The 27460-nt window shown below is 42.1% G+C and overlaps 1 protein-coding gene across 2 annotated transcripts in view; it reads right to left on the bottom strand.

Moving 5' to 3' along the window:
* The window catches only part of LOC120915267 (carbonic anhydrase-related protein 10-like), a 519204-nt gene that overhangs the window by 268940 nt on the left and 222804 nt on the right, over positions 1 to 27460 (bottom strand). The gene's annotated exons all lie outside the window — the stretch shown is intronic.

The following is a 27460-nucleotide window of genomic DNA, read 5'->3' as shown; positions in this document are numbered from 1 at the left end:
TTGGTGTCCCAACTGCAAGGAGATGCTGTCAGTCAGGGCTGTATACATGGCAAAATTGAAATGGCATGTACTGCACAAAATACAGGCACAGTAGGTCAGCATTTTTAGGGATAAAACAGGTTGTAGTAATATATGGCCCCCTCACCACCTGTCAAACACCAGCAATGATGGTCGCATGTTTGAATGAGCCCTTAGAAAGTTTCACCGCCCCTTCCTCCCTCAGAGCTCCCCTCGAGCCCTTTAGGTCTATGCACCCCTCAGAATCCACCTCCCCTCCCTCATCCCACTGACATAGATCTGAGATCCGCCTCGGATTTACACCAACAACATACTGTAGCCGCATTATTTCCTCCCAGTGATAAGATCAAAACTGATTTTTTTTCCTTCCAGTCATACAACAGAAGTAGGGACAATTTTCCCCAGGGACACCACCACTACTGAGACATTTTTCCTTCCAGTGATACCACCGACCACTACCCCATATGTGTGCACCAAAAATAAACTCTCCAGGTTGCTGCAGTGTAACACTAAGTACTCTCTCAGAGCATGTCACAAACATTACAGACCTTACACTACTATTAGTTCGATCTCAGGGGTCCCAGCACTGTCTACCCCAATGAGGTTGCCTTAACTACCCATTATTTGGGAACAATCTAGTACCCCTTTGGATTACAAAGACTGTACTGGAAAGCATCCCTTCCTCTTGTAAAAAAAGGTAAAGAGGGACTGTCACAGCCAGACTGAAAGAGAGAGGTCACATCAACTTCTATCCCTGTCTTGACATTTATTTGAATCAGAGCAAGTGTCTGAAGACCCCGTAGAAGGTGCCCATGTACATGGTTAGAGACTAACATCATACATGTTAATCTGTTAACTGCTTGGAAATTATGTGTTTTCAACTATGCCAGCCAACCTTTTTTTCTATCAATCACTGTCCAATGGGATAAAACTGGGACTGTTATAACAAGTTAGGACAGTCTTTTTTTACTGAATACATGAGTTAACAGCGCTAGCAGAATATTAATAATGTGCTCAAAAAGTATTGACTGCGACAACAATATCAAAACATCTACATATATCATGAATGAAGTGTTCCAAATTTAAGTGCTTCGTGGTTCAGGATAAGGTGTTTCAAGTGTCACAATCCCCTCTTGTGACCCCACTCACCAGAGTTAGTGGACCCTCAGCGTTGCAGTCAATAAAGCTGATCTAAAAGATCTGGTGTATATAAACTGGACTCTCAGAGAAACTTCCATATGGGTATTCACATGGATAGACCGAGGTAGATCAATCATAACGGGAAACAGAAAAAAGCCAATAGTGGTACTAGATAAACTGTGCAATCAAACAACACCACTTACAATATAACTCTGTAAAACAGGCATCAGTAAGTTCTGGGTTCGCCGCTGGAATAGCGTGATAGTGTAAGTTGCTTTACTGGTTCGTGAAATCAGAAATAAGTTGACACATTTCGCCCCTCCTCCAGGGCATTATCAAGGACATCAGGAGTCTTTTTTTTACTGCTGCTAGATAAATGCAGTTAGGATCTGTTATAAACTGTTAGTCAAAATACTGCAGGTTTTTAACCATATTGTCACATTGATTGTATTGATTGTTTGTATAAGCTCAATGGATAACCATTTCTTCTTTTGGGCTACACTTGGCCTAATAAATTCCTTGAAATACCTTAAGGTGTGTCGGTAAGTGTTGGGCGGGTGAGGTATGTCATCCAAATACAATTCAGCGGCTCCTCTGGGGGAAGCACCACATGTATATTACTTTATGATCGAATGTAAGGGTTAAGCTTTTGTAAAGCATTGCTACGGCTAATGAAACTATTCATTCTATACCACAAATTCCTTCAATATCCTTGTATTTAACACTTTTACTTTAACTATATCCAAACTATACTTTTATTGTGTTCCTGACATATTATCATAAGGCTTATGACTTTGTTTAACCACTTCAATACCCACCCATTGTGAAATGACGTCCTGGGTTTGAGTGGGGATATCTGAATGATGCCTGCAGCCACAGGCATCATTCAGATATCCATCTCTTCAGCCGGCGATTCTGTGCACCATAAGAATGATCATAGCGGCGGTTTCGCCGCTTGATCGTTCTTATAGGCGGCGGGAGGGGACGCCCCCCCCCCCGCCGCCATCCGGTGCTTCTCCGGGCTCTCCTTTGCCATCGGAGACCCGGAGAAATGATCCGCCGGCGTCGGATGTAAACCATAGAGTAGACTGGTGACCAGATGGTCACCAGTCATCTCTATGATCGTCTCTCTATGATCGTCGGAGGCCCGGGCGCGATGTTATGACGTCACGCCGGGGTCCTGGAATGTAAACACAGCCGCAATCGCGGCTGAAAGCATTAGATCTGTGAAATTTGTTTTCACGATCTAATGCTTTCCAGCCTGGAGGAGAGATGTGGGGTCTTATTGACCCCGCATCTCTCCATAAAGAGTACCTGTCACGAGCCATTCCTATTACAAGGGATGTTTACATTCCTTGTAATAGGAATAAAAGTGATCAAAAAAAAAATGTAAAAAAAAGTGTAAAAATAAAAGAAATTGAGTAAAAAAAATAAAAAAATTATAAAAAAAAATATTTTAAACGCCCCTGTCCCCGGTAGCTCGCGCTCAGAAGCGAACACATACGTAAGTCCCGCCCACATATGTAAACGCCGTTCAAACCACACATGTGAGGTATCGCCGCATGCGCTAGAGCGCCAGCAACAATTCTAGCACTAGACCTCCTCTGTAACTCTAAAATTGTAACTTGTAAAAAAAAAATAAGCTATGCCTATGGAGATTTTTAAGTACTGACGTTTGGCGACATTCCATGAGTGTGCGCAATTTTAAAGCGTGACATGTTGGGTATTTATTTACTTGGCGTAACTTAATCTTTCACATTATACAAAAAAAATGGGCTAACTTTACTGTTTTGTTATTTTTTAATTCACAAAACCGTTTTTTTCCCCAAAAAAAGGCGTTTGAAAAATTATTGCGCAAATACTGTGCGAGATAAAAAGTTGCAATGGCCGGCATTTTATTCCCTAGGGTGTCTGCTAAAAAAACATATATAATGTTTGGGGGTTCTGAGTAATTTTCTAACAAAAAAATTATGATTTATGCATGTAGGAGAGAAGTGCCAAAATAGGCCCGGTATTGAAGTGGTTAAAAACAAGTTATTTTTTTCACCCATAGTTCATGGTAGGAGAACTTTTCAGTCTCAGATTTTGTTTATTTAGAGCAATATTATTGCAATTTTAAAGCAATCCAATAATGCTAGCTGGCAAAGGTTATACAGATAAAAAGAGCAACCTGCAAGGGAAATGATCACCAAGCTGTAATAATGTTGTTTCCTTTAGGTATTTTGCAAGTTCTAGGGTAATGTGGACATGTAGGTTTAATGTCTGCTATGAACTTTAGCTGCTATGTCTGGAACATATTTTATGTTACTCTGTTTTTCAGGTGTATAAAACAAAATGTATTATTTAACGTGACCCTGATGCCTAACCTAAAGTCCTCATTTAAATTGTGCTTCTTCTAAAGCATAGAAGTATATACTTACCTCTCCATCTCCCCATGCTGCTAAATTCTGCCCCATTGAAGAGGAATTACTGCGTAAAATTTACTCTGAAACCCTCTGGCAGCGTGAATTTCCTGATCCCCACTCACTGGTTCCTCTCGCCAATCCAAACATCAATACTGATCATAATAGTAATGTAAGGGTTAGCAGGAGGAACCAATGAGTGCACATAGATCCGTACCATTCACTGACTCTGTTCATTCATACCTGATGCATAGTAAATTGTGTTTACTACACTTCAGTTTGTGAATGAAGGGGGAGCTCTGTACAGAGCAATTCCTGTCTGTTCATTCTGTGCTGCTAAGGCTTCAGAGATGGAGATAAAATACAAGTAAATAGATCAAATAAATTGGTAAAAAATAAATAAAAATTAAATAACAAATCAAAAACTACCGTGGTGGAAATACCAGGGTCACAAAGGTTGCACTTACCCTGGCGTTCTGCCTCCAAGTGGCCAGGGTTCAGGGGGGCCTTTATGGTTTCTTGCACTGGGGCCCTGGAGGTTCTAGTTATGCCTCTGGCACAGATAGATTATTTAAAAATATGATAGTGTTACATACAATTAGCATGTATAGTATCTGAGACCTAGATAAATCAGTTATTATAAAGAATGATATTTTTTCTAAGCTTGGAATGGATTGTTACAGAAAACAATAGGCTGCATTCAGGCTTACAATACCTGTAACTCTCTAAAGATATGGGAACTTGTACATATTTTTTGAAGCATTTAATCTTTCTGCTGCTTGTTTTTTGACCTGTCCCCTAGAGAAGAACAGCAATTATCGCTCTATTGTCGGGCCATTGTTTTTCTTTTCCCAAGTTATACTTTGTTCTCTTTCAAATTCCTGTCTTCTCCCTGGTGGAAGCCCTGCATAGTTGCCCCATGGATGATTACTGGCTTAACAACTTGACCTCCGAAAGATTTACCCTTCTTGAAGACCAGGCTACTTTCTGTGATACGACACTTTGTTATTTTAACTGACATCTGCACAGTCATGCAATGCTGTACCCAAATATAATTTATCTAATTTTTCCCACAAATAGAACTTTCTTTTGGTGGTATTTGATCACCACTCGTTTTTTTTGTGCTATAAATAAAAAAAAAACTGTAAATTTTGAAAAAAGTAAATCTTGTTTTTTTACTATCTGCTATAAAACATATCCTATACAAAAATTGAATTTCTTCATACATTTAGACCAATATGTATTCTGCTACTTGCCTTTGGTAAAATAAATCCCAATAAGTGTATATTGATTTATTTACGTAAACTCTATAGCGTCTACAAACTATGGTATATATTTATGTTTTTTTTTTTATTTATTTATTTTTGCACTAGTAATGGCGGCAATCAGGGACTTATAGCAGGACAATCGGACACTAACTGACACTTTGTGGAATCCAGAGACAATAATACAGTGATCCGTGCTAAAAATATGCACTGTCACTGTACTAATGACAGACACTGGCTGGGAAAGGGTTAAACATCTAGGGCGATCACAGAGTTGCCTGTCTGCCTAGCTAGTATTTTTGTGTACAGTATATGCTGCTTTTACTATGGGAAGAGATGGATTTTGGTCAGGAACACCAAATCCCCCCCCCCCCCCGTCAGAATGGAACTCTGCCTTGTTTACAAAGGCAGAGCTCCATCCTGAGTCTCTGCCATATGTTTGGCGGGTGCCGGTGGACATTAAGTACCCGCAGATCGGCTTCTGCTGTGAATGATTACAGCAGAAGCGGGCCGCCAGCTCGATGTGAACGCCCCCTGCAGCGTGAGTGCAGGATCATGTATATATATATGTAAAACTGCTATAGGGCGGTCAGCAAGTGTTTTTTAAAGAAAAAGAACAGAACACCCCAGCTGAAGGGGTGGGAAGACTATGGAGGCTAGAAGCGAGAGAGAAAGTGTTGTAGCCGGGTGAAATAGTCAAGTTGACTGGATCAGCCTGGCCCCTTTTTGCATTGGAGACTGATGCACAACCAAGTGAAGCAGGGGTGGAATTAGTTCCAGAGGTAGTACCAACCAAAGCCCTGAATGAAGGCAAGGTGCCAGCCAGCCTTTGGAATGTCACGGATCATCCAGTTACGTTAAGGGCTCGAATGCTGATTGGCGAGTGAGTTCAGCTACCCCAGCAGAAATGAGGAGTCAAAGAGAAGCTGGAAGAGGAGTTTCTGAGTTGTTGTTGCCTGCCTCCTGAATGACAGGAAAGAGTTGTCCAGGTGGGAGAAGATGTTCTCCAGGAAATACTTTCATGTGAGTTGTGCCAAGAGTGCTAAGCATCGGATTTAGTTGACGGAGAATAAACCATTCAGAGATAGAGCAAGGCGGGTACCGCTCAGTGATCTGAAAGATCTCAGGTGGCAGCTTGCTGAGCTGAAGAAGTCAGGAGTCATTCGGGAATCCAGAAGCCCTTATGTCTTCCCTATCATGGTGGTGAGTAAGAATAACAGGATTCTGTGGATGTGTATCTACAGAATCTTGAACAGGAGGAGTGGACCATTCCTGATCAATACACCTTGTATTAAAGATGCCCTTTAGTGTTTGTCCAGGGTGAAATGTTTCAGTGTGTTTAACTTTAAGAGTGGATACAACCTAATCCCCATGCACCCTGGCGAGAGAAGGCGGTATTTATTTGCCTGTTGGAGTTCTTTGAGTTCAGCATGATGCCCCAGGAACTCTCAGGAGTTCTAGCCACGTTCCAGTGGCTGATGTAGCATACCGTGGGTGACATAAACCTGATCGAGGTCCTGGTGTACTTAGATGACATTATTGTCTTTGTAAGGACCTTAGAGGAGTATGAAGCAAGGCTCAGAGAAGTTTTTGAGAGGCTTCATTAAGAGGGGCTGAAGTTGTCGTTAGAAAAATGTCAGTTCTATCAAACTTCTGTCACCTACCTAAGGCATGTGGTTTCTGCCAAAAACATTGCTACAGACCCTAATAAGCTAGAAGCAGCCCTACCTGGCCCGACCAACAACCGTGACGGAATTAAGGTCTTTCAAGGGTTCTGCTCTTATTATCAGGGGTTCTGCTCTTATTATCAGAGATTTGTGGTGCACTTTGCAAAAACTGCCCGGATACTTTACAAGTTGCTTGAGGTGGAGATTAAGGTGGAGGGTGAAGACTGCAACTTTAGCCAAGTGAGGTATAGGGCCCAGAAGTCAAAAGCGTCTATACAAGAGCAGTGGAACCATCAGTGTGAGAAAGCATTCCATCACCTCACGAGAAGCCTCACAGAAGCACGGGTACTGTCCTGTGCATACCCAGCCAAGCCATACGAGCTTCATGTGAATGCCAGCCGAAAAGGGTTGGGCATGGTTCTATACCAGGTGAGTCGAAAGTTAACCCAGTCTAAAAATAACTATCTTGTACACAAGCTGGAGTTTCTGGACTTAATGTGGGCTTTACAAGTTGAGAGATTATCTGTACGAAACCTCTTTTGTGTTGCAGACGGATAATTATCCTTTCACGTTCCTACTGTCCTCAGCTAGGCTGGATGCTAGCTGTGAGATACTGTATAACATACATCTTCATAGCTTTTCAAATAATTTGACAAATGCTATTGCTGTCTGGAAAAATATTAATTGAACTAGACAGTGTTGGGCTCTCAAGCTGATGCACTTAGCAGCAGCCTGGATTTACAATCTAGTCTTATGGGCCCACAGTGATTACTCTGAGAATCGTTTATGGGACTTTAAAGATCTGAAGAAAGTGTGCTATGGCTGTATATGTATGCATTTCATTTACATGTGCTATAAAACCTGAGTAACAATACTTTAAAATATTGATTACTTTAGTTTTAATCTGCCCTTGGTAAAGAGTTACCAACTTTCTGACAGTCACACGTATATAAAAATGCATGTAAACTCCTGTTTTGCAAAGTCTTTAACTGCTCAATTTATCATCATCATATTGTCTGTCAAATATCTAATTTGACGTCTCTCTTTACTACCTTGTTTCATTGCCATATATCAGGCAAGTCTTGTTTCCATGTTCCTATTCAGTTTTAATTCCCTTTATATCCTTCACACTTGTATCCGATCCTTTTATTCTGTAGAATCTCACCTCTGTAAATGTGCTTCCATGCTGAAGATTCATTCCACCTTGTAGCTTTCAGTTTGTGTCTCCCTCCCAGCTCATATTCTTCTTTCTCTCTTTGCCTTTCATTCTGTCTTAGCCTCTCCCCATCTTCTTGCCATCCCAATACACCCGAAGACACATTGCAGCCTCTTTACATCAAACAGAGGTGAAAAAAAATTACATCTCAGTTCCTATTAAACATAAAGATAGACAGATGGGGAGGGAGGTGAGGAGGGATAAGAGAGACAGAGAGGGACACTCAGCATTGATTTGAGAGAAATCTAGAGTAATTTCCCACAGGTCGAGAAGCCCTATAAATCTTTAACAGGCTGTGTGAGTGTGTAGAAGAAGAAGAACATCTGTGGGGGGAAGCACAGCAAGAGGAATAAGCCAGAGCTGTAACAATAACGAACACCCAAGAGTGTGCATTAACCCGCTGAAATCTGACAGTTATTGGCAGAAGGTTTCAACATGCTTTGTCGAGACATTGAATATGATGTGTTGAAAGTTCCAGCCCTATGAACTTGGGGGATTGCTAAAAGTGGGATTTGCTTGTTTGGAAGCAGATGTCTGCTAGTTAATTTTGTGAGTGTATAAGAATGCATGGTATCATATGATAGTCTGTGTGGGCCTAAAAGTTTGATGCTGTTTAACACAACGGGTATTTAGCCGAATAATCAGACACCAGCTGTAACCTGCATTTGCTAAACAGCTGCAAAGTAAGAAGCAATAATGCAGAACAGGTTAGGATGGTAAAGGGCAAGAATAGCCTGGGGCTAGCATTAATGGGAAATGAGAGAGGGTTAATTGTTAAGCTAAGAAAAGAAGAGAGTCACTTACTGTGATTGGTGGATTGGAGGAGGGTCCGCAGGTGATCTTCTAAGCGGGATAGTAAAGTTCCCAGCATCTGGAGAACCATTGAGGAAGAATGTTCCCACCCGCCCCTGCACTGGATCAGTTCATCCTTAGGTGGTCATATAGTGGCCTGGGGGTTGAGGGTGGTTTTGGAGGTGTTTAAAAAATCTGCTGTGCTTATACTGTACATATTAGGGACACTATGGAATGCCAGGTAATGGTGGGTTAACTGGTAAGTTGATCTAAGAGGTATCTGCAGAGAGTTGAGGTTGTCCACGATTCGGTGTGGTGCGACTGGAGAAGTGTAAATAGTCACGCAGATACAAAGTGGATGCTTGATATTTTGAGCCTCCAAGGATCGGCAACCTTATGTTTATTGTTACTGTATTGTTAATATTGTTTCTGTTTTAAGGAATGTGTGTTATATTTGGTTATTGGTTAATAAATGGCCGTCATGGCCAATTTTACTCCAAAATGGTGTCTAATGCCCTGTACACACGATCGGTTCATCCCATGAAAACGGTCTGATGGATTTTTTCATCAGATATCCGATGAAGCTGACTTTCATCAGTCTTGCCTACACACCATCAGTTAAAAAAACGATCGTGTCAGAACGCGGTAACGTAAAACACAACTACATGCTGAGAATGCTCAATGTTCAAAGTTCAATGCTTCCAAACATGCGTCGACTTGATTCTGATCATGCATGGATTTTTAACCGATGGACGTGCCCACAGACGATCAGTTTTTTCTATCGTTTTTTTAACCATCAGATAATTTTAAAACAAGTTCCTAGTTTTTTCACCGATTGATAAAAAAACGAGGGGGCCCACACACGATCGGTTCGTCTGATGAAAACGGTCCATCAGACCATTTTCATCAGACAAATCGATCGTGTGTACGCGGCATTAGTGGTTACTGCAGTTTAGTTATTATGAATTACTTAACTTAGATCAAAGCCCCCACAGTGGTCCTTGTACACTGCTCCAGCCGGGGACATCACTTCCGGAGTCACTCCCAGGTATCGGGAGCCGCCGATAACAGCACACTCACTGAAGCAACCGCACATACGTGTCCATGTTTTAGTGCGCATGTGTCGATGACGTCGGCACATGCAGATACAGGGAATATCTCCTAAGCTGTTTAGTAAATATCCGGGATCAGTACAGGTAACCCTTATTATAGGCTTACCTGTAGCAAAACATGGTTGTAAAGGATTTACAACCACTTTAACCACTTGCCGCCCGCCATATAGCAGAATGAAGGCGGCAAAGTGGTTTAGTGATCCTGATCAGACGTCATATGACATGATCAGGATTACAGAGCTGGCGCGCTCCCATGCGGGCAAGCAGGTCAGTGATTGGAGGTGCTGTGTGTCAGTCTGATACACAGCAACTCCAATCGTGGTATGAATCCTCTGACAGAGGCTTCATACCACGTGATCAGCTGTGACCAATCACAGCTGATCATCGCGTGAACCAGGAAGTGCCGGTAAACGTCTCTCCACGGTTCACACTGACAGGGATCGGCGGCTCTCCCTGTCAGAGGGGGGGTATGTGCTGATAATCAGCACATGGATTACCAGCACAGCCCCTATCAAAAGTGCCCACATGCCATCCTGTGCCCCTCTATAAAGCCTGTCAGTGCCCATGAAAGTGCAGATCAGTGCCCACATCAGTGCCCCATCAAAGTGCCACTCAGAAAAGCCTGTCAGTAGTCCCTCATCAGTGCTGCCTATCCAGTGCCACGTATCAGTGCCCATCAGTGCTGCCTAATAAAACAAATTGTCTCTTTTTTTTCATTTATAGCGCAACAATTTAAAATCACAGAAGAAAGCTCTATTTGTGGGAAGAAAATTATGAACATTTAGTTTGGGTACAGTCTTGCATGCCCGCGCAATTGTCTTCCAAAGTGCGACAGCTCTGAAAGATAAAAATTGCCTTGGGCAGAAAGGGGGGAAAGTGCCTGGTATTGAAGTGGTTAAAGTGTACCTTACTGGTGGCTAATAGATTATACTGTATGTTAGGCACATTACTAAAAGTATATGGCAGAAAAAATCAATATGGATCACTACTGAGATGTGTAGGACAGTGAAGGAAAACAAATCAGCAATTAAGAGATGCAAGAAAAAAAGAAAGTGCAGTGACAGAAAAGGTCAATCTAATATAAACAAAAACTGATTGGTAGATTTATAGAAGTGTCAGCATCCCTAAAATTATGTACAGTACAACAATTTACCAAGGATTAAGCCTCGTACACACGCACGGTTTTCTCGGCAAAAAAACTGCTGGCAGAGCTTTGTTGCCGAGTATACAGAGCGTGTGTACAAGGCTTTGAGGTTTCTCGTCAAGAAAACTGCCCAGAAACTAGACGAGAAAAATAGAAAATCTGCTCTCTATTTTCTCGCCGTGATTCTCAGCAGAGTTTTCCTGCCGAGAAGCCCGAGCGTCTGTATACTTACCTGTCTCCGTGGAAACAAACGCATTATCAAAATGACTTTAATGCATAGGCGGTAGCTTCCAAGGCATAGGTAGGGTGTAGCAAGATGGCGGCGACGGCATTGAATGTGACGAGCGCATGCTCGTCGTAGTCGATGACGTCACCTTGTTCGTGCCATTCAAAAGAACGGCGGTTCTTTTGAATGGAGTGGCCCGGATTCAGTAAGAATTGTGCTTTTTTTTACGGAGGCGCAGGGCAACGTTTTTGCCCTGCGCCCCCACAATTTTTTTGCGCTGCCCTCGATTCACGGAGCAGAAGCTCCGTAAATTGCACGGGCGCGCCGGCAAAATGCCTGGCGTAAGCGCGCGCAATTTAAATGATCCCGTAGGGGGCGGGAATCATTTAAATTAGGCGCGTTCCCGCGCTGATCGTAGAGCGCATGCTCCGTCGGGAAACTTTCCCGACGTGCATTGCGGCAAATGACGTCGCAAGGACGTCATTTGCTTCAAAGTGAACGTGAATGGCGTCCAGCGCCATTCACGATTCACTTACGCAAACTACGTAAATTTCAAATTTTGCGACGCGGGAATGACGGGTATACATAACATTGGCTGCCCCTGCTAATAGCAGGGGCAGCCTTACGCAAAAAACGCTGTACGGAAACGACGTAAATTGCGTACGCAGGGCTTGCGCAACGTTGTGAATCAGTGTTAGTATGCAATTTGCATACTATACGCTGAGCACAACGGGAACGCCACCTAGTGGCCATCGCAAGAATGCAGCCTAAGATATGCGGGCATAAGAGCCTTATGCCGCGCATATCTTAGGCTGCAGTCGGCGTAACGAGGTTCCTGAATCAGGAACAGGCGCAATTGCTTCTTGAATCCAGGCCAGTGTGTGTACACTCGGCCGGCAAGAGATTCTTGGCAAGAATCTCGTCAGGAAAAACAAAGTTATTTTCCTGACGAGATTCTGGGACGTGTGTACAGGGCTTGAGACATTTTTAGGTGCTACTCTCATAGTGAAATTACAATATTTTTTTTATGCCAATTAAAATAAATCCTTCTACCACAACACCAATGGCTGACATAATATTACACTTGATCACCCAGTTTGTATTTACCCATCATAGTCCCACATATGATAATTATGAATGTATCAACACATCCGGACATATTACAGTGGTCACATACGGTATATGAGATGAGCCAAAAGTTTTTTAAAAATCTTCATCAGGGACTAGATTTGAAACTTATCTATAGAAATATACTGAATATAATGAGTTACAGCTTAACAGATCATATTAAAAAGTTTACAAACCCGTGGACAAATTAATGACTCATGTATACAGTATATATGGTGATATAGTTACACATCAGCCAAGCAAAAAACAGTCCCAATCTCAAAACCCAAAGATGTATACACAAGGACCCAATGAGTGCCAAAAAATGGTAAGCTGCAAATACATTGATTTCTGTTAGGCATAACTGTACATCTCATTGCATGTAAGAAAAAATCTCATACGTGCATACTCATTGGGGGAGATTTACTAAAACTGGTCACACAGAATATGGTGTAGCTGTGCATAGTTACCAGTTTCTAACTTCAGCATGTTCAATTAAGCTTTGCCAATAAAACCTAGAAGCTGATTGGTTACTTTGCACAGCTGCGCCAGATACTGTGCGCACCACTTTTAGTAAATCCTCCACATACCGTAAGTCATGCAAGGGATCATTTACTACATACCTACAAATATACAATCAAAGAAAGTATTAGCCAAGGATATATTTAATTAACCACTTCCTGCCCAGGCCAATTTTCAGCTTTCAGCGCTTTCCCTCTTTGAATGACAATTGCACGGTCATGCAACTCTGTACCCATATGACATATTTTTTTCACAAATAGAGCTTTCTTTTGGTGGTATTTAATCACCACTGTATTTATTTTTTATTTTTTGCTAAACAAATAAAAAAGATAAAAAAAATTGAAAAAAAAAATAATTTTTCACATTTTGCTATAAAATTTTGCAAACAGGTAATTTTTCTCCTTCACAGATGGGGCATTGATGGGCACTAATAGGCTGCAATGATGAGAACTGATAGGCTGCACTGATGTACACTGATGAGGCAGCACAGATGGGCACTGATGAGGCTGCCCTGATGAGCACTGATAGGTGGCACTGATGGGCACTGATTGGCAGCACAGAGAGGTGGTACTGATGTGCACTAATAGGTGGCACTGATGGGCACTAATGGGTGGCACTGATGGGCACTGGTAAGCAGCACCTATAGTCAACACTGATAGTGAGACTGATGATGAGGCACTTATGGGCACTGTTTGGTGGCACTGGTGGACACTGTTTGGTGGCACTGGTGGGCACTGATAGGTGACACTGATGGGCACTGATAGGAGGCACTGATATATGGCCATGGTTAGCAGCACTGGAGAGCACTAATTAGCAGCACTGATGGGCACTAACAGAAGCCGGTTAATGGCTTTCTTCTTTTCTTCACGCTGGCACCTTGAGGGAAAAAATAGCTGATTACCGGCTTCTGTTTAATTCCATGATCAGCTGTCATTGTCTGACAGCTGATGACGTGGTAAAGGGCCTGTTGCAATTGGCCCTTTTCCTCCGATCTGTGATCAGCTGAGTCCCAAGGACTGGGGAGTGCAGGCAGCGCAACAATGGGAGGACGTCCATGTATGCCCTCCTGGCAAAGGAAGCCTGCGCTGTAGTGCTCTTTCAGTTACAGCGCAGATACCAAGTGGTTAATTAATGGAACATATTCTTTGTAGATTGGTATAATATCATTTATTGTATAAAACAAAAAGGTAAAAAAAAATGTTTTATAAAGTTTTATTACAGAGTGATGCTTGATTTGCATTTTAAAATAAAATATTGCAAATTAATTCTGCTTTTATATATTCCTTATAATAAACCTACACATTATGATGCCATCTATGACTGGTAAATTGTGCCATTAATAATGTTAATCTTGTATGCATATTTGTTTGTCATTAAACATGACAAAGAACACTGGAGTGGTAGGAGTTTTGCCAGAATTGAACTATATTAATTCTGCCCACTTCATTGTATGACAACAGCACTGCAGTGACAGAACAAGATCATTAATAATTGAACAAATATTAATGTAAGTTAGTAATATAATATGCCTTGACAATGGAATTTAAGCTATAAATCAATAAACCTTAAGTAAGTATTCCTTTTTATTAGCAATCTGGGTCTTTCATTTCTAGGAAGAATAAGGGATTCCAGGTTGTTGGTTGACTTTTGGCTTTTAGGCATTTAATTGACAAGGCAGTTTTATCAAACCCTATGTTTTTTTGTAAAACATGGTTTTCCTATTGCTTGCTTATATACTGGCTATTGAGTTTCATTATGCATTTGTACCCTTGACAACAACTAACAACAACTTAAAATGACACTTATGTGTACAGGAACTAGATAGCATATTGTCCTAACCCCTAATGATATTAACAAATCAATTAAAACTGTTCTTTGTTGCTTTACTGTGGTGGTGGGCCAGTGGAACAAAAACATGGTGAGCCGCAGGCATGCACAGAATGATGCATTCCCTATGTCAATAAGTGATTGAGCCAAACAATTTTACATAAGTCTGGACTTGGGACCGTAAAGGAAGATGACTGACTGGTATGAGATGCTCAATTATAGTTGCAGTCTAGCTAGGGCTGCAGGGCAAATCTTGGCCAAAGCGCCCACCTGCCTTACCCAGAGGCTTTCAAAAATAGTACTCTTGACCTGCCTCATAAAAATCAAACAACATGACAAGAAAGTAGTAAACTGGACAATGGTTTCTAAAACCATACTGTCTGGTTCAAAACTAGATGGGTGGCAACCCAAATAGTGCCCCCAATACTTTGCAGTTCCCCTTAAAGTGGAGTTCTGTCTTGCATACTGTAGCTGCTGACTTTTAACATTAGGACACTTATCTGTCCTGGAGTCCAGTGATGCCAGCACCGCAGCTGATGTTTCCATCGGCTGGTCAGGTGCTGCCACAACCATTGCGGGTAAGGGAACCCAGTAGTGTAGCCTTTCAGGCCGGGTCCCTACTATGCATGCGTAAAGTGCGCTGCACACTGTGCTTTCTCACTTGCTCGGCAGAAGGGGAGGGAGGAAGAGGAGGACTGAGCTGCTGATGTAATTCACTGTGGCCCAGTCTCCCAGGAGTGGGGACAGGGTACCTGTTAAAACAGGTATCCACTCCCCCCTGAAAGGTGGCAAATGTGGCACCGGAAAGGGGGGGAATCAGATAAGCGAAAAGTCCACTTTTGGGTGGAACTCTGCTTTATAATGTAAGTCATTTACATATAAAAAAATTCAGTGTTTTTGGACTGTACAAAAAAGTCCTTCAAAAAATGTCCATGCAGATCCAATAAAGTTAGAAATATAATGAATAAATACACCAAGTTTCCAACTTGGAGATTTCCTTCCTAACATGGTTACCCCTCCAATTGGGACAAAATGTATCAATTGCTATAAAAGATGTTCCATTTGGGTTTTTAACATGACATAAAGCAAAATGCTTAGACAAACTATGATTGGGAAACCCTTTTATGTACATTATGTTAGTAATGTGTTCCTTAAAGTTGATTTCTTTCCAAAAGTGAAACGTCCGCTTTAAGTGCTGGTGACCCCCTGACATGCTACATTTGGCATGTCATTTTTTTTGGGGGGGGGGGGGAGCGGGCACACCGCTCCCACTTCTTCTCCTGGTGCCGCGGGGCTGGAAGAAATATTACCTCTCCCCCTCCCTCCCTGCAATCTTTTGGGACACGTCACAGGTCCAAAAAGAATGCCCGGCCATTCAAATTACGCGGCTCACGCATGCACAGTGCATGCCCTGCTGTGAATCCACAGCCGGGCTCCCACAGTTAGAATGTCGGTGCCATGGAGAGGAGCGGGGCTTTGTTCGCCCGCATTTCTGGACCGTGGGACAGGTGAGTGTGTGATTATTAAAGTCAGCAGCTACAGTTTTTGTAGCTGCTGACTTTTAAATGGGTGGAACTCCACTTTAATTCTGGTTTGTAGAAAATACTACACCATGAGGCAGTTTTGTTTTCCCTCCTGATATGTATGTTTGGGGATCTGACTCCTAGAGGGATTATACATGAGGGGAGACCACGATTATTTTATGAAACTTGTAGGGAATCTGACCATGTTCAGTGGTTGATTAAAGGGGTGGTTCCCCCTAAAACAAATTTCTAACAATACATTCGGAAGACTGCTTACACTGCGGGTAGGCTGGCATTTTTTTTTTTCGTACATACCTCGATCATATCACATATCGCCGTTTCATCCTTCGGCTTCCGGGTATGAGTCTTGCTGGACCTAGTTGATTGACGTTCCTCCGACCGGCGCATACTGCGCGTCACGACTTTCCGTCAAAAGCCGAACATCATTGCGCAGGCGCCGTATAGAGTCGGCTCTATACGGCGCCTGCGCAGCGACGTTCGGCTTCTTTCGGAAAGTCGTGACATCAAGTATGCGTCGGTCGGAGGAACGTGAATCAACTAGGAACGCCCACCGCCACAAGACTCATACCCGGAAGTCGAGGGATGAAACGGCGATATCGAGGTATGTACGAAAAAAAAAAAAAAAAGCCAGCCTACCCGCAGTGTAAGCAGTCTTCCAAATGTATTGTTAGAAATTTGTTTTAAGGGGGAACCACCCCTTTAAGGGCTGTTTGACTATTTATAATTATGTGGTCCACAATTGAGGGTAAGAGGCTCAGTGTGCTGTGGTGCAGGTGGAGGACTCTTCTTACCACTAGTTTGTGATATTATATACGCACTATGGGGCAGATCCACATACATCTGCGCCGGGCACAGCGTATCTAATGTTAAGTATGGCCGTCGTTCCCACGTCGAAATTTGAAAAAGTTACGTCGTTTGCGTAAGTCGTCCGTGAATGGGGCTGGACGTCATTTACGTTCACGTCGAAACCAATGACGTCCTTGTGGCGTACTTTGGAGCAATGCACACTGGGAAATTCCATTGACGGAGCATGCGCCGTTCTGGAAAAACGTCAATCACGTTGGGTCATAGTAGATTTACATAAAACACGCCCCCCTGATCCAAATTTGAATTAGGCGGGCTTACGCCGGCTGATTTACGCTACGCCGCTGCAACTTACGGAGCAAGTGCTTTGAGAATACAGCACTTGCCCGTCTAAGTTGCGGAGGCGTAAAGTAAATCAGATACGTTACGCCCGCACAAAATTGCGCGGATGTACGAGAATCTGGCCCTATGTATTTATATTTCCTACAACTCCACTGTGTATGATATGCTGTACTTTTAATATTCTCACAACTTGACTGTATACACTGTGCTGTACAGTAGGTGACTGCGATATTGTGTCAATCTCGCTCCCTTTATCGGCGAGATTGACCACCTACGAGCCCCATCGCGGGAGCCAGCGCCGAGCTGGCTTGCCGCGATGGAGACAAAGCCGTCATAGACTTGGATTCCCGCCAATTCTAGCTGCGGCGTTTGGTATGCATCTTGAGAGGGAGAACTCCACGCCAAATTTTAAATAAAAAACCCGACATGGGTTCCCCCCCAGGAGTATACAGTTCTATAATTCTCCCCACTCCTACCTTTACACTGATCTTTAGATAAAATATTTTTAATAGTTTTTTTCTGTCCACTGTGCTGTACAATATATACTGTACTGTATATGGTTCACACTTAACTCCTTATAATGTTCTGTTTATTCTGTATTTCGCTCTACTCTGCACACTATATGTTGCTTACACTTCATTACTTCTCTCTGCTCACTGTGCTTTACATTTAATAATGCACACAGCTCCATTTTATGAATTGTGCTGTAAATTCTGTATTGCACACTGCTTTACTCCATACATTGCTGTATGCAATGTATACTCCACCTCACCAAACTCTTTGTACCATGTTGTACATGATATTCTCCACATCTCTTCACTTTGTATATCTTGTTGTACATTATATACTAATCACAGCTTACATTTTTACAGTATACTGTACATTATATGCACAACAGACAGAATTCATTTCCATTGAACTTTTTGCACCCAGAAAGGCACACCTTTACTAATATTCTATAATTTAGGTGTAACATTGAGGATCTTGTACGGGTATGCCAGATCTCATAATGGTCTTTTATAATTTCATCTTAGTATAAATTCAGCTGTGAAGCCCTCAGAGGTTTGTTAGAGAACCTTAGTGAACAAATAGTATCATAAAGGCCAATGAACACACCAGACAAGTCAAGAATAAAGTTATGTAGAAGTTTAAAGCAGGGTCAAGTTATAAAAAAACATCTCACAGCTTACAGTTCAATCCATTATCTGAAAATGGAAAGAGAATGGCACAACTGTAAACCTACCAAAACATGGCTGTCCTCCTAAACTGACAGCCTGGGAGAGCATTAATCAGAGAAGCAGCCAAGAGGCCCATAGCAACTCTGGAGGAGCTGGAGAGATCCACAGCTCAGGTAGGAGAATCTGTCCACAGGACTACTATTAGTCATGCACTCCACAATCAGTTTGCGAGAGCCATGTGGAAGAAGGTGCTCTGGTCTGATGAGACCAACATGTTACTTTTTGGCCTAAAAGCAAAACACTCTGGCCCGGATTCACAAAGCACTTGCGCCGACATATCTCGAGATACGCTGCGTAGGTGCAAATATGCGCCGTCGTATCTATGCGTCTCACTCAGAAAATAAGATACGCCTGAAAATAGGCTTCATCCGACCGACGTAACTTGCCTACGCCAGCGTAGAGTGGGCGCATATTTACGCTGGACGTATTTGGCGCTCCCATTGATTTTCTATTCACATATGCAAATGAGGGAGATACGCCGATTCACGAACGTACGTCCGTCTGACGCAGTGCGCGTAAAGTCATACGTACGACGTAAAGTTATGCCCCATAAAGGAGGTGTAACTCAGCAGCATCCATGCAAAGGGCTGCACCAGGGAACACAAGCCAACGTATTTTACGATGTTTACGTAGGACGTGAATATGAATAGGCGTAGGTTACGTTCACGCGGTAGGCAGTGATCCGACGTATCTTAGGCAGTTGTTCCGACGTGATTGTAAGCATGCGCACTGAGATGCGTCCACCGGACGGAGCATGCGCAGTTGGCGATACGTATCTGTCTGGCGCTCGGCCCATCATTTGCATGGGGTCACGCCTCATTAGCATGGCTCACGCCCACTTCCACTTACGCTGACTTACGCCTTGGAAACCCAGCGCAGATTTGGAAGCACTGGCTTTGTGAATTCAGTGCTTGCCACTCTGCGCTGTGTCGGGAGGAGGAGATACGCTATGGCGGCATAAATATGCGCCAGTGTCTGTGAATCTGGGCCTATGTGTGGTGGAAAATTAACACTGCACATCTCCCTGAACACATCATCCCCACTGTGAAACATACAGCCAGAGCTGCAATGAAATGGTTTTGATCAAAGCATATTCATGAGTTAGAATTGCCCAATCAAAGTCCAAACCTAAATCCAATTGAGAATCTGTGTCAAGACTTGAATTGCTATTCACAGATGCTCTCCATCCAATCTGACAGAGCTTGAACTATTTTGCATAGAAGCATGGGCAAAAATTTCACTCCCTAGATGTTCTAAGCTTTTAGGGACATCCCTTAATAAAAAACGTGCAGCTGTAATTGCAGCAAAAGGTGGTTCTACAAAGTATTAACTCTTGTGGGAGGGGAGATACAAATGCACACCACACTTTTCAGATATTTATTTGTAAAGAATGTTAAAAACCATTTATCTTTTTTCCTTCACTTCACAATTTTATGCCACTTTGTGTTGGTCTATCACATAAAATCTCAGTAAAATGCATTTAAGTTTTTGGTTGTAACATGACAAAATGTGGAAAATTTTAAGGGGTATAAATACTTTTTCAAGGCACTTTAAATGCACTTTCTGTTAAAGAAATATTTAAAAAAGTATTGGTATTTATTGTAATTTATTGAAATTATTTGGATAAGTAATAAAATAATTATTGGTGCCATTCCAAAAAATCTAAGCAATAAAATGTGAACATAATTTTTGAAATGTTCATAATTTTCAAACTAATATATAAACAATAAAGTAATAACATAATTATTGGTATAGGTACAGAACACATAAAGGGGACATTCTTACCACCACTGTAAGGGGAACATTCTTCCCACTGATCATCAATGTAAACCTGACCGAAATTTGGCCAGTTCAGCAGGGATCAGCTGAATTTTGATCCATGTATGGGCATGATGATTGTACCCAAGTTGGATTTTTCTTCATGCTGGTGGTACTTCTGGTGGCTGTAATCATCGTTTCATGCCAACTGGGAAGGCTCATTTCGCCTCACCACCAGAAGCATGCAATAGCGTTTTGGGAGGCATTCCCCCATCAACACTGAGGGGCAGATCCACATACATACACTGCGCCCGGCGCAGATGTAAGATATGCTACGCCGCTGTAACTTACCTGGCTTTGGTTTGAATCCTCAACGAATTTGCGCCGTAAGTTACGGCGGTGTAGTGTATCTCTCGCGGCGGAATTCAAATTGGGCGGGTAGGGGGCGTGTTTCATTTAAATGAAGCGCGTCCCCGCGCCAAACGAACTGCGCATGCGTCGTCCGTAAAAACTCCCAGGGTGCATTGCTCCAAATGATGTTGCAAGGACGTCATTGTTTTCAACGTGAGCGTAAATGGCGTCCAGCCCCATTCACGGACGACTTACGCAAACGATGTAAAAATTTCAAAATTAGACGCGGGAACGACGGCCATACTTAACATTGAGTACGCCACCATATAGCAGCTTTAATTATACGCCGGAAAAAGCCGAACAGAAACGACGTAAAAAAATGTGACAGCCGGTCGTACGTTCGGGGATCGTCGTAAATAGCTAATTTGCATACTCGACGCGGATTATGACGTGAACGCCACCTAGCGGACGCCGAAAAATTGCATCTAAGATCCGACGGCGTACGAAGACGTACGCCTGTCGGATCTAACACAGATGTCGTCGTATCTTGTTTTGTGGATACCAAAACAAAGATACGACGCGCAAAATTTAAAATTACGCAGCGTATCAAGAGATACGCTGTGTAATTTCTTTGAGGATCTGCCCCTGAATGTGTAGATGGGGGAGTTGAGCAACTTTCTTTTCTCCCACCCCCGCCCTCCTATGGGCTGTTTAAGTGGCATTTTTCTACAAATACTCGATTAATTTATTTCAGCAAAAGTTTCCCAAGTCCTGAGAATTATTTCTAGGGTTCTTCTGGGGTCAAAAAAACTGAGAAAGACTACTCCAGAGAATCAACTTTAAGTCTTTGGTATTATCACAATGCTATAATCAAGCTGTCACTTTTTATGTGACAGTGGACTCTTGTCATTTTGTTTATTTTACATTATAGGAAATCGCACATGAGCATTTGAAATCATAATTTGGCTTTGCAAAGCTGCAACATTAGAGAACCCTGGGAATTTTGAAAATCCCTTCGGTGCATTTTCAGGAAAATAGAAACCAGCGGGTGACCCTTTATGCTAAAAACATAATTTTTCACTGGAGCTGGTATTTAAAATTTCCTTAACTAATTAACAAATTTAAAAGGCATATTTTACACTAATTAATTCATCCAATATTTTAATAAAAATGTGATGGCAACTATTAGACCAGAGTTCACACGTGTCAAACTTCACCTCTTTCTTGTAAATGGCTTTTTTTGTGGTCTGTGAGCTTATGTGTTTAAACAGCTACATTTGTGTATACATTCATTTATCGGCTTACAGATTCTCTCTCTAATTGTGTTTGCTTCTTTCTAGAGGCACCCACACACTAGTTGAAATGCGCATTACTAATGATTCCATGTCACTTTACTGGTGAAGAGGGAGGGGGGGCTGAAGTGAGATCCTTCATTAAATATTAAAGAAAAGCATATAGGAGTTTGTCTTATCCTTAGTGAATGCACATAGATGAAAAATATGACTCTTATGCACCTATCAACCAGAGTAATAAATGCTCAGCTTTCTGTTCACTATATAATGCAACATTATATCAGTATATTATTTTATCGAAGTAGACCATTTTACAGTTGTTTTGTCATACTATTAATTCTTAAAGCCATTGTACAGTGATTTTGCACATAATGTAAAGTGAATGCTCAGGGCCAAAGATACATTTTTTTTTTACTTTTTTTAATCAAGTAAAAATAAAACTACTTGTGAAAATGTATTGTTTACCACTTGCAGCAAAAAAAATAGCAACTCAAGGCAACCATTCCAGCTTTTCTCTATAAGCTAATTTACAATAATGTTGCGTAAATAGCTGATACTGTGTAAAAAACTGAGGCCAGTATGCTCTGCACAATGAAAGATATGGATGCAATCATGCAACCCGTTGTTAATCTTTATTGACCAAAAAGGTATACAGATAAAGCAGAAATTATTGGAAGAAAAAAACTTTTTTTACAAATGTGTAAAAAATCCCATATACTTATGCCGCGTACACATGATCGGTCCATCCAATGAGAACGGTCTGATGGATCGTTTTCATTGGTTAACCGATGAAGCTGACTGATGGTCAGTCGTGCCTACACACCATCGGTTAAAAAAACGATTGTGTCAGAACGTGGTGACGTAAAACACAACGACGTGCTGAAAAAAACGAAGTTCAATGCTTCCATACTTCTTGAAGCTGCCCTTCTTGAAGTTAAAGCTTAATAAGGCCTGATAGTATTCATCCCGACTTTGAGGTATTTTTGTTGGACCATTAACAGATATTTTTAATCAGTCTCTTCAAGAAGGGCAGCAAGGCACAAGCTAACAATTACAGGCCATCAGTTGTAGTCAAGTTAATGGAATCACTCCTGAAAAGATTCTGGGGCAGATCCACATACCTACGCTGCTGTAACTTACTTTGACTTGGTTTGAATTCTCAACAAATTTGCGCCGTAAGTTACGGCAGCGTAGTGTATCTCTCGCGGTGTAAGGGCGCGGAATTGGGCGGGTAGGCGGCGTGTTTCATTTAAATGAAGCGCGTCCCCGCGCCGAACGAACTACGCATGCCCCGTCCGTCAAAAATACTAGGGTGCATTGCTCCAAATGACGTCGCAAGGACGTCATTGTTTTCGACGTGTACGTAAAATGGCGTCCAGCCCCATTCACGAACGACTTACGCAAACAACGTAAAATTTTCAAAATTATACGCGGGAACGACGGCCATACTTAACATTGAGTATGCCACCAGATAGCAGCTTTAACTATACGCCGGAAAAAGCCAAACGGAAACGACGTAAAAAAATGCGACAGCCGCTCGTACGTTCGTGGATTGTCGGAAATAGCTAATTTGCATACTCGACGCGGATTACGACGGGAACGCCACCTAGCGGACATCGAAAAATTGCATCTAAGATCCGAAGGCGTACGAAGACGTACGCCTGTCGGATCTAACCCAGATGCCATCGTATGGGGAGGATTCAAAACAAAGATACGACGTGGGAATTTTGAAATTACGCCGGCGTATCAATAGATACGCCGGCGTACTTTCTTTGTGGATCTGCCCCTCTATATTTAAGTGGTATAAATAAAGGTTTGTTGGGCAAGGTATGTCTTTTTGCTGATGATAAAAAGGTGTGTAATAGGGTTGATATCCCTGGAGGTTACATGGAACATGATTTGGCATTGCTGGAAGATTGGTCAAAGCAGTATAAACTGCAGTCCAGTGCTTCTAAATGTAAAATAATGGACCTAGTGAAAAGAAAATCCCTTGACAGAGTACACCATTGGGGGTACAGTGTTGGTGTCAGGGACCTGCCAATAGGCTCCGGCGTGCACGCATGCGCACACTTACTGATGGTCAGAATCAGCACCAATCGCCTATTCATGTGCGCAGGCGCGTCCCACATGCACACGGATATGAGCCAAATGCGCGCATCTGTGCGCCAAATGTGCGCGCTCGTATGCGCGCGCATGCGCCTAATACACGCGCACGTGCACGATGGCGGGAACGCGCGCGTGCGCGTTAATGCGCGATTGGCGCCACTCAGCCTTTAAAAAGCAAGCAGCTGCAGTGACACTTTGCTGTCTGATCTGCAGCATTGTATCTGTGAAACTTGTGACCTGTTGTAACCTGTTACCTCAAACCGACCCGGCTCCATCTGACCATCCGACCCTCTCCACTCCGACCCCTGGCTTGCTCTGACTCCGCTCTGCTCTCCTGCCCATCGTTACCAGACCCTGTGCCTGAATCTGACTACGCTTGCCTAACCCACCTGATTATCTGCTAACCCGGTTTTGCTTCACCAGCTCCTGCTATCCAGTGCCTGTGCCAGCTCCAGAGACGCTGTCTCCTACAACCACCGTCCCGAAGGACCACCACTGGTGCCGAGCTGCTATCATCACCAGGCACTCCTACCTCGCCGTGCTCCCGAGCTTGCTGTCCCAACTCCAGCAGCTCCAGAGCCGGGGCTGTAAGAGAGGCCTCCTCCTGCACACTAGGCTCTGGCTACAAGGTACGTTCCAGTACATAACAGTTGGCCAGCACTACAGAGGAAAAAGATTTGGGGATACTTATTTCAGATGATTGCAAAATGAGCAAACAGTGTTACCAGGTGGTGGGAAAGGGGAATAGAATTCTAGGATGTACCAGGGGTCACCAGTAGGAGGAAAGAGTTATTAATTCCCCTGTGTAGATCTTTAGTGAAACCTCATTTAGAATACTGTGTCCAGTTCTGGTGACCTCACCTACAAAAAGATATTGATAAGAACGAGTCCAGAGACAGGTAGCAAAAATGGTGTAAGGCCTGGGTTTGAATTCGCAAGTGGGTAGGGGAAGGGACAGGTTACCCATCTGTCAGGACAGTATTAGCAGTAGGCAAAGGTTCCATATGAGTAGCGAAAGCATAGGGCTCCATACCCTCTTTGGGCACCTTCCCATTTGGGCTTGGACCGGCCAGGCTGGATTCTTCCCTTCCAGACCTATGCTTTCAGTTTGGCTTGAAACCTTCTCCTGTACAAACATTGACATCCATTAGTGTTCCAGGGAGATACCAACAGCTGAAACATCTCTCTCTCCTTGATGAATCAAGAACTTATATTGCATGTGATAATAACATCTGAAACAACTCTTTAAGCATGCAGTATGTGGAACTACAGGTTTGTGCATTAGTGTCTGCTATTGATGTTGTTAAGCCATTGGGTTTAGTAAAGCTATAAAAAAATCACCAAGAATGAAGAATGCCGCATTAGCACTTCCAGTGAGGTTGGGTTCCACTGATGGAAAATATACATAGAAATTAGAAAAAATACCAAAAAGGTAATACTGTAAAAAAATAAAATAAAGATAAACAAACTTAATGATTTAAAGGACTATATTATGAAGATAGTACAGTGCCCTGACTGGTTAAAATGAAAAGGCTTGATCAAATTACATTTAAACTGTAAACTTTGCAAGCTAATCCATATTGTTAATCTGACCAGGTAAAGAGTTCAAATCTATACAGCAGTTGAAATACAATGCGTTACATGGTACAATCCATCCTGTTAAATGGGCTGCTACATAAAAGTAATAGAATGTTCCCTATCTTTTTATAAACAAGTGCTAAGTGATGATTGTGCCTGTAAGAAAATGGCAGATGCTATCTGTCACTTAGCTATTTTGTATTCCCTGTATTAATTGAGACTTTATGTGTGAAAATATATCTGTAGCAAAAAAATAAATAAAAAAATAAACCATAATATGATATTAATAGATCTGCTCTGATTAGTATTTTATGGGAAATGAAAAGACAGTCTCTGCAAAGCCTAGAGCTTAGTGAGTAGCTGTGGCGTGTAACACAGACAGTACATGAAAGATGAAAGACGCATACTGCATTTTTTCCAGGTCCTTCAGGACCACTGCTATAATGCATGAAATAATGTTGGGCTTCTAGGTGCTGTTGTTGCACAGTTGCTTGCTGCTGTGATGAATTGATAGGGTTAAGCTTGGTCACACAATAAATGAGATATGTAAATATTGGACTTTGGGGGGCTTTTCCTTAGCTATCAAGTCTGCTTTATACTCCTTGGTATTACACAGTATTGTGGCAGTGCTTCTCTGTAATAAATCCTACAATACCAACTATAATTGGAGAAAAGCAAGTCATGTGACCGGATGTGACGGAGCTCTCTTTCTGGATAAAAATTTTTTTTACAAGTCATTTTTATAATGCGTGAATGGTTTAAATAGTGTCTTAATATATAACGAAAGCCAACATTTGTCTAGCTTTAGATAAATAAATAAATGGAATTGTTAGAATTGTTTGCCATCTGCATACCATAGGGGAGAGCCCCCTTCACTTCCTGTCCCACAGATGGCAAAAAAAGTTAAATGAAATCTTTCCAAATAAATACAATTGTCACTGAAATAGATAACCCCATTAGAAATTTGCTCTCTCCATCTTCTTTTCGAATGACAAATCAATTTTTTATTTTTATTTTCAATCACTATTTTACTTGGTGAGAAATGTCACTAAAACAAATAGCGAGGACAAGTCTAACCAGCATGATATAGGCAGCATTAACTGACAGGGGTTCTAACACTTCTCTATGCTATAAAAAAAAAATTAGTTTTAGATACACTTGAGCTAAATAGTGGTTAGCTGAAGGTGCCTGGAAGCACACATTATCTTTCATGGGCATTTCTGCAGCAAAAAATAATCTTTCACCACATGTATGGTGCATTAGTTCATCTTCATTATCTATGGAAAGCTCTCAGTCTATGGTGAGCATTAGGAACAACAATGATCTGTATCTGATTTGACTGCATTGGAGGACAAACAGATATTTGCATCTCACATCTCTAATAATTTTTGTGGTTAGCAGGAGGCTTTTAGAAATGATTCTGTATGCAAACTAGACATCCATTTAGCACAGGATAACAATTACTTGTTAAGCATTTGCAGTATATTTGTCGAGAAAAAACTGGCAGCAAACAATTTTCTTTGAACCGTGAGCATTCTATAATAGTAGACTATGAGGAAATATGATGACGTGCATTTGTTGTTATTGTATTTGTCACTTCACGTTGATATTTCAAGTTGAAGGTTGTGAATTGGTTTTAAGAGAAAGGCTCGTGTGACCTTTGTATTGACTATTGCGGTTCATAGACAAAAGAGCTATCAAGGTTACAGTGAATTAAAAGGTTCCTGAAAGCCCTCCGGTGAACATAACGCAGTTTCAAAGACAGGGTTTTGTCAGCTAAATTTAAACGCTTACCTTATTCCTCAGAACTTGAGAATGAAGATTTAACCTTCAGCATTGTATTTAACAAAGATGATGCCTTGGGGGTACTACATTTATAGTAGCACTCTGGGTATGTACAATGTTGGTGGAAGTTAACCAACCTAAAGGCATGCTGGTATTCTACAAGAAGTTCTTGTTATACTTGTGTTGAGGTTTGGGGTTGTCATCTGTGCTGGAGGTTAGCAGAA

Source organism: Rana temporaria, chromosome 10, assembly GCF_905171775.1.
Source record: "Rana temporaria chromosome 10, aRanTem1.1, whole genome shotgun sequence".
Lineage (NCBI taxonomy): Eukaryota > Metazoa > Chordata > Amphibia > Anura > Ranidae > Rana > Rana temporaria.
The sequence above is the reverse complement of the archived record's forward strand: the minus strand, read 5'-3'. Positions and strand labels throughout refer to the sequence as shown.